Genomic DNA, 12,914 nt, shown 5'->3' with positions numbered 1-12,914 from the left:
TATTATTATACCATTTTCTATATCTAATGTTACATTTCCCATACTATTGAAAACTTAAAAGAACATTGGGACTATGTTTCCTTTTTAATATTATTTTTTATACATGAAGTCCTCAATTTTTAGGTGCTTTGTTTCTTGATTACATTTCAAAAGGTCAAAATCAAGTGCATTAAGTAGAAGGCCCTGTTTCTAACAGCTATTGTAAATTCAGAATATTAGCACATCTGACTGCTCTAAAGATGCTGCAACAGTGTGAACCTATTATGTAAACTGACACATTCAACATAAAGGAGAGCCGTTGGGAACTGCTGACAAACGACATGCCTGGACCTAAGAGAGAGAAATGGACCGGTTAATGGACGATGTTTTCAATAAGTCAGAAAATGGGAAGAAATATTAGCAGAACAGAAACAGGGTAAAGAAAACAAGAAAATCAATAAAGCCAACTAGATCAGCAGGAAGTATGCTAACATAATATGATACAAGAACAAGTCCTTTTGTCATATCATAACTCCACAAACACTGTACGCAGCACCCTTCGTTCCTGCACAGCTAATGGCATTCTGTATTCTTAATGGTCTGCTATAAAATGGCATGAATGTTTGACTTTGCAGCACATTTTCCAAACTGTTTCTTCTTTTTTTTTTTAACACTGCAATTTCCCTCTTCTAAGGATCTCCTACTGCCTTCTTTCACAGCGTTGGTCTCAGTGCTGACATTGAACTTCCACATGACATTTAAATATTGCCAGTTTTTAATTACGCTGAAATAAGCAGTCTCCCCATAAGTAGGCACAGTGTTTGCAAGGATTGCCTGCATTATAAAGGGCTAGAAGGTACTCATACACTTAATACATATTTGTAAGTATAGTGACTTGCTGAAAAGTACTTACTAAAATATTAAGTATTAAAGCCATGAAGAGCCCTGTTGGCAGCTGGCGAGTGCTCGAATTCCACTTACATCACAGAGAACATTTGTACCAGTCTATAGCAGATTTCAAGTAGTCATTTTAATGTGTTGAAGGAACTTAGTGCATTTGTATTAATCCCTAAATTAAAAAGCATATTATGTTTAATACACCTGGTAGAAATTTGCTGTGAACAATCAGCTGTTACTGAATGTGCATATTAAACCTGGCTGTACTGTGTTCTGCCTGGATTTTGTAATTAGCAGCCTTAATTACATTTTTAAAAAAATTTTTTTGTTTTAAATAAAAGGCTACTAATATTAAACTGATGGTAGGGCTTTTTTCTTCCCACTGATTATGGACACGGGGGCATTTTTATTTCTACCAACATTGGGGCTTTCTTCCCACCACTAAAGCTAAGGAATTTTCTATTCCCACTGACCACCAATGCTGGTTCATTTTTATTTATAACTTTCATTAGCCACAGTTTACCCTTCCTACAGTCTAACACGCAGTGACCTGGCCCTTTGTTTAAAAAGTGTGCGGACCGCCTGCCTTAAGTCTTCCCTTCTTTTCTTCTCTTCGCATTTTTTTTTGTTCGTATGTAATCTTTTTTGATGATTTTGTTTCTTGTGATGCTACAAAAATGAACACAAAAAGCTGCTAAAAATAAATTTCATTTGAAAATACCTTCATGTTTTGTACAGAATTATAATTTTAGAGACAAGTCGCAAACTTAAAAGTGCACTTGTGATGAGTATGTGACCTATTTTTTTGGTTCCACCTGGAATTAAAAATTTTGGTTTACAGGGACAGATGTACTGTACGTCCTCGATCCAATCTGTCTGCATCCAGAGCCAATAAGCCGTAGCTGTATGCAAGTACCTGCTCAAATGTGTATAAAGATCGGTACAGTCACTGCACCTTTCAGACTCATTGATTTGTAACAGATTTCTGGTTACAACTCTAGTTGTTCGTGGCATATAAACGACCTCCTCACAAATGTATGGACATATGCACTCATGTGAAACAATCCTAATTTTCAATATTTTCAACCGTGTATATAGGTACAGTGATTGTAGCAGTTTTAGTAAAATTAAAAAGCAGTTGAGAACTATATAAGAAACTATTCTTTTTTTTTTTTAATTAGCCTAATGGTATTATTTTGAGGAAAAGCTTCTAAGAGGTGTACTCCCTTCAAGTCAAAAGCAGTGTACTATTTATTTCGCTAATGAAGACAGTATATCTAAAGAACATAAAGTATGCCCTGGCAGTTGAACAGAGAATTTAGTTGTTTGTCTGGAGTTCAGATGTAGTAGCCATAAGGAATTGTAAACAGGAGGCTGCATGAAGGTCCTGCAGTTAAAAGATTTTAATTAAAGCACACAACCCAACTTATAATCAAGGATTTTTTAGGACAAAAGCCTCATATAATAAGGAATAGCGCCATATGCAGTAGCTATAGCAACTATTCAGATTTATCTTTCAGTGTGCCGACTGCAGTAAACTGAGGTGTATTTTGTTTCTGGGGGATATTACACTCATATCACCTCTGCGCTTTGTACTGCAAAGAATCATGTTGCAGTACAATTTTTTTCACCTTTTCTATGCCAAACCATGGGAAATTAACTATGCGGAAAAAAAGAATACAGAAAGGCTTATGAAGACTTTAGTAAATTTGCAATAACATTCTCATTATGAATTATATTTAAAGTCTAACATGCAATATTAGGGTTTCTAAATAATGCAGTTTGGACATTTGAGAACAGGGGGTCCCCTCGAGATTTTACATTGGTATTTGGGGTGTAAACTAAACCCTAAAAATGTTTTATGACTAATGCAAAGAGAGAGAAACCCAATATATTAGGAGTGCTAGCATATAGTATATGAAATATACTGCAGAACAAACCGTATACTAAATAATTTTCAATATATAAATTTCATCTGTTTGCAAAAGCTGTTGATGCCACATAAAAGGGATATCATCAGGGTTCCTACATTCAACATTTAGATACATTCCAAAGACTGGTTTACAGCCAATGTTGTTTCATTATTCAAAACTGGAATCAGGAAGCTATAGGCTAGTAAGCATGAATTCTTTTGCGCAAAAATTATTTACAGGCACTTAAAGATGTGAGATACAACAAAAATATATAGTATATGTAGCACTACCCCCAAAGAAGCCGTAGATTGGGTTCTCAGTTCTTCTGCCTCAACTCTGAGACCAACCTCAGCCCCACTGACACACCAGGTTAAGCAAATGGATACTGCACTGTTACTAGATACCCTGCGCACAACTAAGGTTCAGTATCAAAAAGTATATAGCAGTACGCACATAATTGAGTAAGTAAAAGAATAGGTCAATCACAATTCACTAGATAATAGAGGTTATTTACTAAAACTGCATGGTGCAAAATCAGGTGCAGATCTTTATACAAACCAATGAGCTTCCAGGTTTTATTGTCACAGCCTATTTGAACAAGCTGAATTTGGAAGTTGATTGGCTACTATGCACAGCTGCACCAGATTCTGAGTGCACCAGTTTTAATAAAACCCCAAATGTGTTCACTAGGCTATAGTAGCAAAAAATGGTGTTCTATGCAGCTAAATTAGAGTAAATCTGATAATCTACAAACTCAGCAATAGGTAATGAAATTAGAAAACAGTAACTGAAATGATAATCAATACCGAAATAACTTTGCTATAAACAGTAGGTTACTGCTATGGTCCTAAAGGTTTTTTAAAAAAACAGTAGGCTGTATCCACTTTAGCTTACACTTTATATGAATAGCAGCAATGAAATGTAAGGCTCCCTAGAGAATAACCTCTTACTATGGACAATAGATAAAGTTCTTGTGAAATAGATACAGTATCTGAGTGAGTATTCTGTAGCCCTAGTTTTTCTAGTGGCTTGTGTTGGGGCCCAGTCTTTACAGTGGTGCAGATGAGTACAGTCCCATTAAAGCCTGAATGCAGTAAATAATGCTGACAATTAGATGGCCAGACTCAGTCTCTACTAGCAGCAAGAGGGTAATGGCAGCAGTATCCTCTCACCAGTCCCAGTGATACAGCAAACGTAGTCTCACTGTTCAGATATCAGTTCACTTCTGGATCTGCCTGCAGCAACTCTGGTCCTCAGCACATGGCCGCAGGCTTGTGGTAGGTTGATGTACACATAGGAGCTGTGATTTGCACAACTCGATCTTTTCGCAGCAAAGAAAATTCCTTGGTATCCAGCATGAGAAAACACAACTCTCTCTGTGACGATCCCATGATTGCTGCCACCAAGATGTGACGATCCCACGATCGCTGCCACCAATATGTGATGAACGCGGCGTCAGACCCCTGATCTTCTCACCAAACTCGTGACCGAAGGACTGGCCAATCTAACACCGCAATGTCACATGCGTAACAATGCCACACCCAGCTGCACCCTGCACAACGATTTTCCAGCTAATTGGACCACAATCTATGTACCGGCAGCCTGAGGGTGATTGTTACTGGGTCAGGTTAATTACGCAATTAACCCTTCACACTGCCACCACCTCCTTTTTGTACAGAGAAAGAGGAAACTCAGCGATATCAGCTATAACACTGTTAATGGTTGAGATAAATGTCTGTATAACACGGTCACCGCAGGCCGGTTATACAGAGGGTTAAACAAACACAGTAGTGCTCTTTTAGAGGCAGGAATTCGTAAATTGCAATAAAGAGCTATAGAAACAGTTCAACACTTTCAGAAGGAAAGATTTATTACTAAAAGGTCAAACGGGTGCAATAAAAATATTTACAGAAAAAAGATGTAACCAATATATAAATATACAGAGAACAACAGCACAGCAAAGAGATAACAGAGAGAAGTTATAGGGTTAAAGTACTTGCCAAAGTTCTGGGTTAGCAGATCAAGTTTCAGAGCGAAAGGGTGCAGGTCTCCCCAGGTGGTTCTGATGTTATAAAGGGAGAATTCTTCAACTTAACTTTCTTAGGCCTGACAGCTCATTTTGTAGTTCCCCAGCATGGGGTGTCTCTGGAGTCAAGGACCTATACCCCGTTTAGGGCGGGAAGGTCTGGGCGTAGACCTAAACTAGAGCCAAAATCTCTTCTAGTTCATATTTTGGCTCATAACGTTTCCTATGCACAAGTGACACTCCACCCGTGGGTAGATTATTATGCAGACACGTCTGAGGATTGATTAGATATGAAATTCTACACTGAATGGTTCACAAGATCTACTTTTCTGCTTTCCTATGTATTCCAGCCGAGGAGAGTGACCTATCAAACTGTTCGTCTCCTCTTGGCCAATCTGACGATATGCCTGGTTTTTATGTAAGTCTCTAATATTCCAAGAAATGAGACATAGGGGAAAAATGGATTTTAAAAGTGTTTATCTGGTTCTTGCTTAGTTGAACTCCTGGGAAGGCTTGCGTTATCTTTTACGAGGTGTGATATTGTACAGCTCTCTCAGACAACCAGGCACCTCGAGGCTCCCTGCTGGGCTCTGGCCTGCCTGCAACACTTCCAACACCCACACCAACCAGATGTCACTGTGGCCCTCAGAGAGGGAGGGGGAGAAATGAGGGACAACATGGAGATTTCTTAGCAAAATGGAGGACTGCGTCAGTCTCTGGGTGTACGCTTGTCAAACTCTCCCCTTGTACCCAGTTTTCAATGGGCATTGTAGTCCAGTTATTCATAGACTGCCATAGTAAAGTTTATTTTCCGAACTTCATCTCCCATGATTTATTGCTGCCAGTCATCAAGTCTCTTAAGCTCCTAGTCCTTGTTGGATCACCCTGGTGTATGGAGGTGAGGTAGTGTTAACCCATTAATCTGAAGTCCTTTGGGAGCACAGATAGCACTGACGCAGAGTGCCCTAAATCACTCTCTGTCTCTCTAGCCAAGCACCCGGCTACACACTCCCCCCACCAGAAATCTTTAGTCCTAAAAAAGGGATAGTCCAATAGCATACAATATTCATAACTTTAGATGAATTTAAATAAACAGAGGGAAGCTTAAAGCAGCATAAAATCCAAAAGCAAACATTTATTATATTGCAGCTTACCAATTCTTAGATGTGACGGTCGCATTCAGTTTCTTTTTATGCTTTTTTTCTTTTATTTGATTCAGCCAGTTTTTCAGAAGCTCAAGCTTTCCAGCAGAATATATCAGTTTACATGGATGAGACCATTCAACACTGGCTGGGGTGATTAAAATTGTCAACTTTTATTTATGTAAAAACTTTATACCAAAAAGAAAACAAAACTGTTTGCTGTAACTGATTATAAAGATTTCAATTTGTTATCGTATTCAAATCTGCTAATACATTTAACACTCCTGTCTACGAAAACTGACAGTGCTGCTGTCTGCTGTGTCCTGTACTCATTCCTACAGATTGATGTCTCACTAACACAGGAGGTGTGTTACTGGCCAAATCACCAGGTGAAAACAGAGGGAAAAAAGCCAAAGAATAGAAAATGGATGCAGTCACTACATCTAATGATTGGTAAGCTGCAGTATACCACAGTTTTGATTTTGGGTTTAATACTGCTTTGCGTCAACATTTACACAACAATGGGTGATTTAAGTTAGCACAGGAATTTGACACGGGAACCTCCCACTATTTGTTAGGAGTAAGATTGTCTTGGCCATAAGCCACCAATATTGGGATGGCCCATCTAAATGTGTCAAAGTTTGAGTCATTTTTCACTAAATCTGCAGTGAGAAATGTTGGCATTTAGTGAGACTTTTTGAGTTTTGAAAATGGCTTCTTCAGCAGTCTGGCCTAAGGTATCATAAGTCAGTCTCTTGGGGGACTGAATTGTTAATTTTCTCTTTGGGCTCGGGGCCCTTCTACAACCAGCTCTTCAGCTGGTTCTAAGGATGATTGACAAGTCTCTCTATCCTCTGCAGTATGGGATGTTGGAAGGTCTTCTTGACTTTCCAATAATTTACCCTGGGATATAAGCCTCAGGCCTGAGAGTTCCTGTATTCGTTTCCTCAGGAGGAGAACATATGGTAGCCTCTGAGAGTGTAGATGGCCAACCAGTCCGTACAAGCATCTTCCTGCTTACTGCTTTCCCCTTTATCTGCATCTGGTGGCAAAAGACTGAGATATAGTCATTGGGCAATGCCTTTGAGAAACAGTCTGAGTGGGCTCTTGTTTTTGAGGTACACAAACATCTTCTGTTAGTGGCAAGAGGTGGTTATGGTTCCAGGTTTTTATTTGGCCCATTTTTCCTTCTGGTATACCAGCAGTTTGAGCTTCTGCTGACATATAATGTAGGGCTGGGACTTCCACCGATGGGCTAGCTTAAGCTTCCCAGGGACACCCAGATTCCCAGTAGCACTCAACTACAGGGTTGCAAGTCCTGCACTTTTCCTCTCAGATTAAAGTTTTTCTTTTTCACTGACCCCCGGTGTCTGAAGCCACCTGAGCCTTCTGCTATGCTGTCTTCAGATTTTTCCTTAAATGATCTACATATGAGATGTTGCAGAGGTTCGATCCAAGGACTTGCCAAAAGCTAGGTCAGCCAGCAGTGACATGAGCATATACAAAGGGCTCCAAGTGGCATTGTTCTCAGTTGTGTTGTAGGCATGCACCACGGCTGAATTGTGTCTACTCCATTGTTGCTTCTTTCTATTTGTAGGTGTCCCAAGCATGCCTCATAGGGTGCTGTTGAACCATTCTGGTTGTTGTGCGTCTCCTTGTAGGTGATATGAGGTTGTTCTGGACTTCTGAATACCCAGTAGGTCTAGCAGTCTTTAAGTCTCCTTGCAAATTCTCTTCCTTAGTCAGAGTGAATACATCGAGGCAGGCCGTAACAGATAAAGAACTTCTCAACCAAAACTTTGGCTACTGTAGATACTGGCTGGTCCTGAGTTGGGAACGCCTGGGTGTACTGGGTGAAGTGTTTCGTCATCACCAGGACATTCCCCTGTCGAGTCCAATCAGGTTCCAAGCACAGAAAGTCAATGCACCTCAGCTTCATTGGTCCTTAACTTTGGAGATTGCCCATCTGGGCAGTTCTTGTGGGTAAAGTCTTTCTTTGTATGCATCATATGCAGGAGTGACAGTAGCCTTCCACTTCAGCCTGCATACAGTGCCAACAGAAGAGGTCTCTCACTAGTTTGAAAGTTCTTTAAGACCCTAGATTACCATGATCATCATGCAAAGCAGACAACACAGTCTATGTTTCTCAGGAAGGAACATTTACCATTTATCTTTGAGATTATCCCAGGGGCCCCTTTGGTAGACTACCCTGTCATGTACAGTTGTGTTCAAAATAATAGCAGTGTGTTGAAAAAAGTGAATAAAGCTCAAAATCCTTCTAATAGCGTTTATTTCCATACACACAAATGCATTGGAAACACTACACATTCTACAACATGAAGAAAAATATATCAAATTTGTGTTGTTCCTCTAAAACAAATTGAAGAAAAGTGAATATTAGACTGTTCAAAAAAATAGCAGTGTTTGTATTCTTCTTTACAAACTCAAACATTCACTATATAAACTGAAAAATGTTTGAAGATTTTGCTTTCCTTTGAATCACGTAATTAATATTTAGTTGTATACCCACTGTTTCTGAGAACTGCTGTACATCTGTGTTGCATGGAGTCAACCAACTTCTGGCACCTGTGAACAGGTATTCTAGCCCAGGATGATTGGACTACATTCCACAGTTCGTCTCTATTTCTTGGTTTTACCTCAGAAACTGCATTTTTGATGTCACCCCACAAGTTTTCTATTGGATTAAGACCCTGTGATTGGGCTGGCCACTCCATAACGTCAATCTTGTTGGTCTGGAACCAAGATGTTGCACGTTTACTGGTGTGTTTGGGGTTGTTGTCTTGTTGAAACACCCATTTCAAGGGCATTTCCTATTCAGCATAAGGCAGCATGACCTCTTCAAGTATTCTGATGTATTCAAACTGATCCATGATCCCTGGTATGGGATAAATAGGCCCAACACTGTAGTATGAGAAACATCCCCATATCATGATGCTTGCGCAACCATGCTTCACTGTCTTCACAGTGTACTGTGGCTTGAATTCAGTGTTTGGGGGTCGTCTGACAAACTGTCTCCGGCCACTAGACCCAAAAAGAACAATCTTACTTTCATCAGTCCACAAAATGTTGTGCCATTTCTCTTTAGGCCAGTCAATGTGCTCTTTGGCAAATTGTAACCTCTTCAGCACATGTCTTTTTTTTCAACAGTGGGACTTTGTGGAGGCTTCTTGCAGATAGCTTGGCTTCACATAGGCATCTTCTAATTGTAACAGTACTCACAGTTGACTTTAGACCTTCTTTGATCTTCCTGGAGCTGATTGTTGGCTGAGTCCTTGCCATTTTGGCTATTCTTCTATCCATTCGAATGGTAGTTTTTCGCTTTCTTCCACGTCTTTCAGGTTTTGGTTGCCATTTTAAAGCATTTGCGGTCATTTTAGCTGAGCAGCCTATCATTTTCTGCACATCTTTATATGTTTTCCCCTCTCCAATCAACTTTTTAATCAAGGTACGCTGTTCTTCTGAACAATGTCTGGAACGACCCATTTTCCAAAAGCACTGTAACCAGCATGTACAACATTTGCTGCCTTCCTTCCTTAAATAAGGGCAATAATTGCCACCTGTTTTTCAAAGAATGAATGACCTCACTAATAGAACTCCACACTGCTATTATTTTGAATATGCCCCTTTCAGTTAGTGATTCAATTACACAGAATCAGCAACATGCATGTCATGACTGTTGGGTCTGATAGATTTCTATTACTCTACTACACCTGCTAGTAAATTATTTGCCATGTAGAAATATCATTTCTACCGAAAACAGTGATTGATCAGGTTAGTGATGTCTGACTGCTATTATTTTGAACACAACTGTAGCTGTAACTAATTTCATTCCTATTCTTATGAACCATACATGCTTCTATTGGAGAGTCTGTTAGCCGCATATTTAGATTTTAATGCTAAACTGCAGAGAGGGCAATCTATCTGATCTTCCTCTTTCTTTGAAAGGGCCTTCCTCCCTCACTTGGGAATGGTCACAGTAGTATTTGGGGACCCTTGCAACTATGACTCCAATAGCTTCAGCCTCTGCCACTCCTGTGGACCGATTCTCTATTCCTTTGCACAAGGCTTGTATCCCTTCCAACATTAATTGTGTCAACTTTTCCAGGGGAGTCTAAGGGTCATTCTAAACAGGGCATTGGCATCTTTGTTCCTGACCTCTGGGTGATACCTCCAGGCTGAAGTGGAACCCCAATAGAGCAGCCAACTACCTATGCCAGTGGCATACAACTGGGTTTGTGGTAAGTACATATGTGAGCAGGTTATTGTCAGTTTTGACCATGAAGTCTGCACCATACAAGTAATCTTTCAGTTTATCCACCACTGCCCATTTCAAGGCCATGAACTCGAGCTTGTAGGTGGGATAGTTCTTCACAGCAGGGATGAGGCTTCTGCTCACAACTGGTTGCAAGATACAACACCAAGCCTAATCTGTTTTGACTGGCATCAGCATGTAGTTTGCAAGGTTTGTTTGGGTCAGCATAGGCTAGGACAGGGGCATTCATAAAGCTTCTCTTCAGCTGATGGAAGGCCTGCTCACATTGATCAGTTTACTGGTCTTGGATTGACTTTTTAGACTCCCAAGGCTTCCTAGGTCCTCCAGTTTGGATGGTTTCGGTAAATCTGTGTCATCTTCCTCATCCTCACTCATCAGCAGCTCGTTGAGGGGCCAGGCTATTTTGGCGACCCCTTGGCAAATCTTTGATAAAGGGAACAGAACCCCAGGAATGATTTCAGTTCCATCAAAATACTTGGTCTTGGCCAGGAGGAGACAGCTTCCAACTTCTTGGGGTCGGTGGCCACTCCCTCAGCAGAGAAAACATGTTCAAGGTAAGTGACAGAAGGCTAGTAGAACTGGCACTTCTCTTGAGGCATCTTCAGCCCTTCATCATGGAGTGTTTGCAGCACTTTTTCTAGGTGCTCTGCATGCTTTTTGAGGGTTCTACCGAAAATGATTATGTCATCTAGGTTTACCAACACTTCAATCAGATTCATGTCTCTAACTGTACCTTCCATCTGATGCTGGAAAGTTGCTGGCGCTCCCGACAGACCATGGGGCATTCTGTATTCTGGTACCAAAGAGCTTTATTGAAAAGTACTTTTACAAGGTAGGGCATTCGGTATTCTATGACTCACAGAACCCCAATGGACAGATCTTCTTCCTGTCCTCTGGTTGCATGTGAATTTGATAGTACCCACTTTTCAAATCCAACACACTGAACCACTTTGCCCGGGACAGACATTAAAGAGCATCTTCTTTGTGTTGCCTAGGGCAGCACAAAATCTAAATACACTACTGGATACACGTATAATGATATTAAAAGGAACAATTATGGGTTTATGAAATATAGGTTGTTCCTACCCTGACATATGAAGTGAGATCAGATCTCAATTTTGTAAATACTATTGATGTGTTTTACTTTGATTTTGAAAAAACATAAAACCCATTTTAGGGTGAAATATATGAAAATGTTCTAGCTCCTGCAGCTCTCCCCCTTCCCCTACCCCCGTGACCGCAGGCTGGGGATTTTCTCCCCCCACTCGCTGTGACAATTTGATAAGAGTGCGAACATGCTGGGTTCCGCCTACACTGCCACGTCATTCATTCACAGAGTTCTGTAATTGAATAGACTACAGGTACTAGCAGCCTTTTCGGCTGACGGCTTGTAGCTCTCAATGAACTACGAGGGTGCTGGTGAGCAATCCTTGTAGTTAATTGATTCTTCCTGGACTGTAACAACTGCCTTCCCGTATAGGAGGTATGGGCAGATAGCTACACTGATAGTCTGTAGGAGTCTGACATTGCAATACTTTTCAGGCTCCTATGAAAAAGCATAGTAAATGCACATTTTTCTACCTGCAAAAAATGTACATTTAGTATTATTATTTTTTTAATATGAGCTTATCCTTTAAGTTATAACAGCATTTCCCCCGTTTATATTAACTTAAATACAGAAGGGTGAACAGATCATGAGAAGGGCTTAGTGGTTATAAAAAAGTTGTCTGGGTCCTGTCCACGGCAGGAGTTCTAGAAGATCTGGAACTTCTGCCAATATTCTATATGGCCGCAGAAGTACACATCAGCCTCAGTCTAGTGCCAGACTGCCTTTATAAGGAGGCTCATCACTTCCTCTGGTTGCTGGATGATCTCTAGCTCCCCATGCCCTGTTCCTGTGTTTTGACTTGTGATTTCCTGTTACTGACTCGTCTTGCTCCTGGACCTGTCTACTCTGAATTACCCCTGACCTGACCTCGGCTTGGCTTACGGATACCCTCTCTCTCGCTCCTCTGTGAATGACCTTGGCTTTCCCATCTGACCACGTCCGCTCTGATTCCCACCTGGCACCTGACCTTGGCTTGAACCGACTACCCAGTAAACATCCAAATCCCGGAAGGGCTTGCATACCACACACAGGCGCCCCCTGTCTGCAGACCTATCTCTGTGCACCAGCTGTGCTTCTGAGAGGACCACCAAGCAGCACTCCTACAGGCGACCTGTGCAACTTTGGGCCTGACTCCCACTGTCCCACTCTCAGGGGAGTCCGGAACTTAGCCGCAAGGGAAGCCCTCTCTCCATTGGCCTCCATCACCAGACACGTGATAAAAGTACAGCTCCATTCCAAGCATCAGCTGCACAAGCAATCTAAATATTGATGTTGAAGACACTTGTAGGGCTGCGCATCTGGAATATTGGTTACAGTTCTGGTCTCTGGGTTATGAAAGGAGAATTTGTTTTTTTTTTTTTTTTTTTTAGCAAGAGGTTTTTTTACAAGACTTTTTGTGCATGTGAGTTATAAATAGGGTTCAAATTAATGAATATCCTTTTAACATGAGCCTATGAATGTGTCACACAAAGTAACCATGTGGGGTGCAGGTCTAAAAAAAACCAAACTTTAATTTCAAAATTACGTTGTCTAAGAAATCGTCTTTGGAGGGTTG

At 40.8% G+C, this 12,914-nt stretch overlaps 1 protein-coding gene across 1 annotated transcript in view; it reads left to right on the top strand.

Moving 5' to 3' along the window:
* The window catches only part of LOC149438986 (tRNA-uridine aminocarboxypropyltransferase 2-like), a 262,161-nt gene that overhangs the window by 119,953 nt on the left and 129,294 nt on the right, over window positions 1-12,914 (top strand). The window lies entirely within an intron of this gene.

This window comes from Staurois parvus, unplaced genomic scaffold, assembly GCF_062004578.1.
Source record: "Staurois parvus isolate SC_StPar_1 unplaced genomic scaffold, SC_StPar_1.0 ptg001169l, whole genome shotgun sequence".
In the NCBI taxonomy this organism is placed as follows: domain Eukaryota; kingdom Metazoa; phylum Chordata; class Amphibia; order Anura; family Ranidae; genus Staurois; species Staurois parvus.
This window is presented reverse-complemented; position numbering and strand designations above follow the sequence as displayed.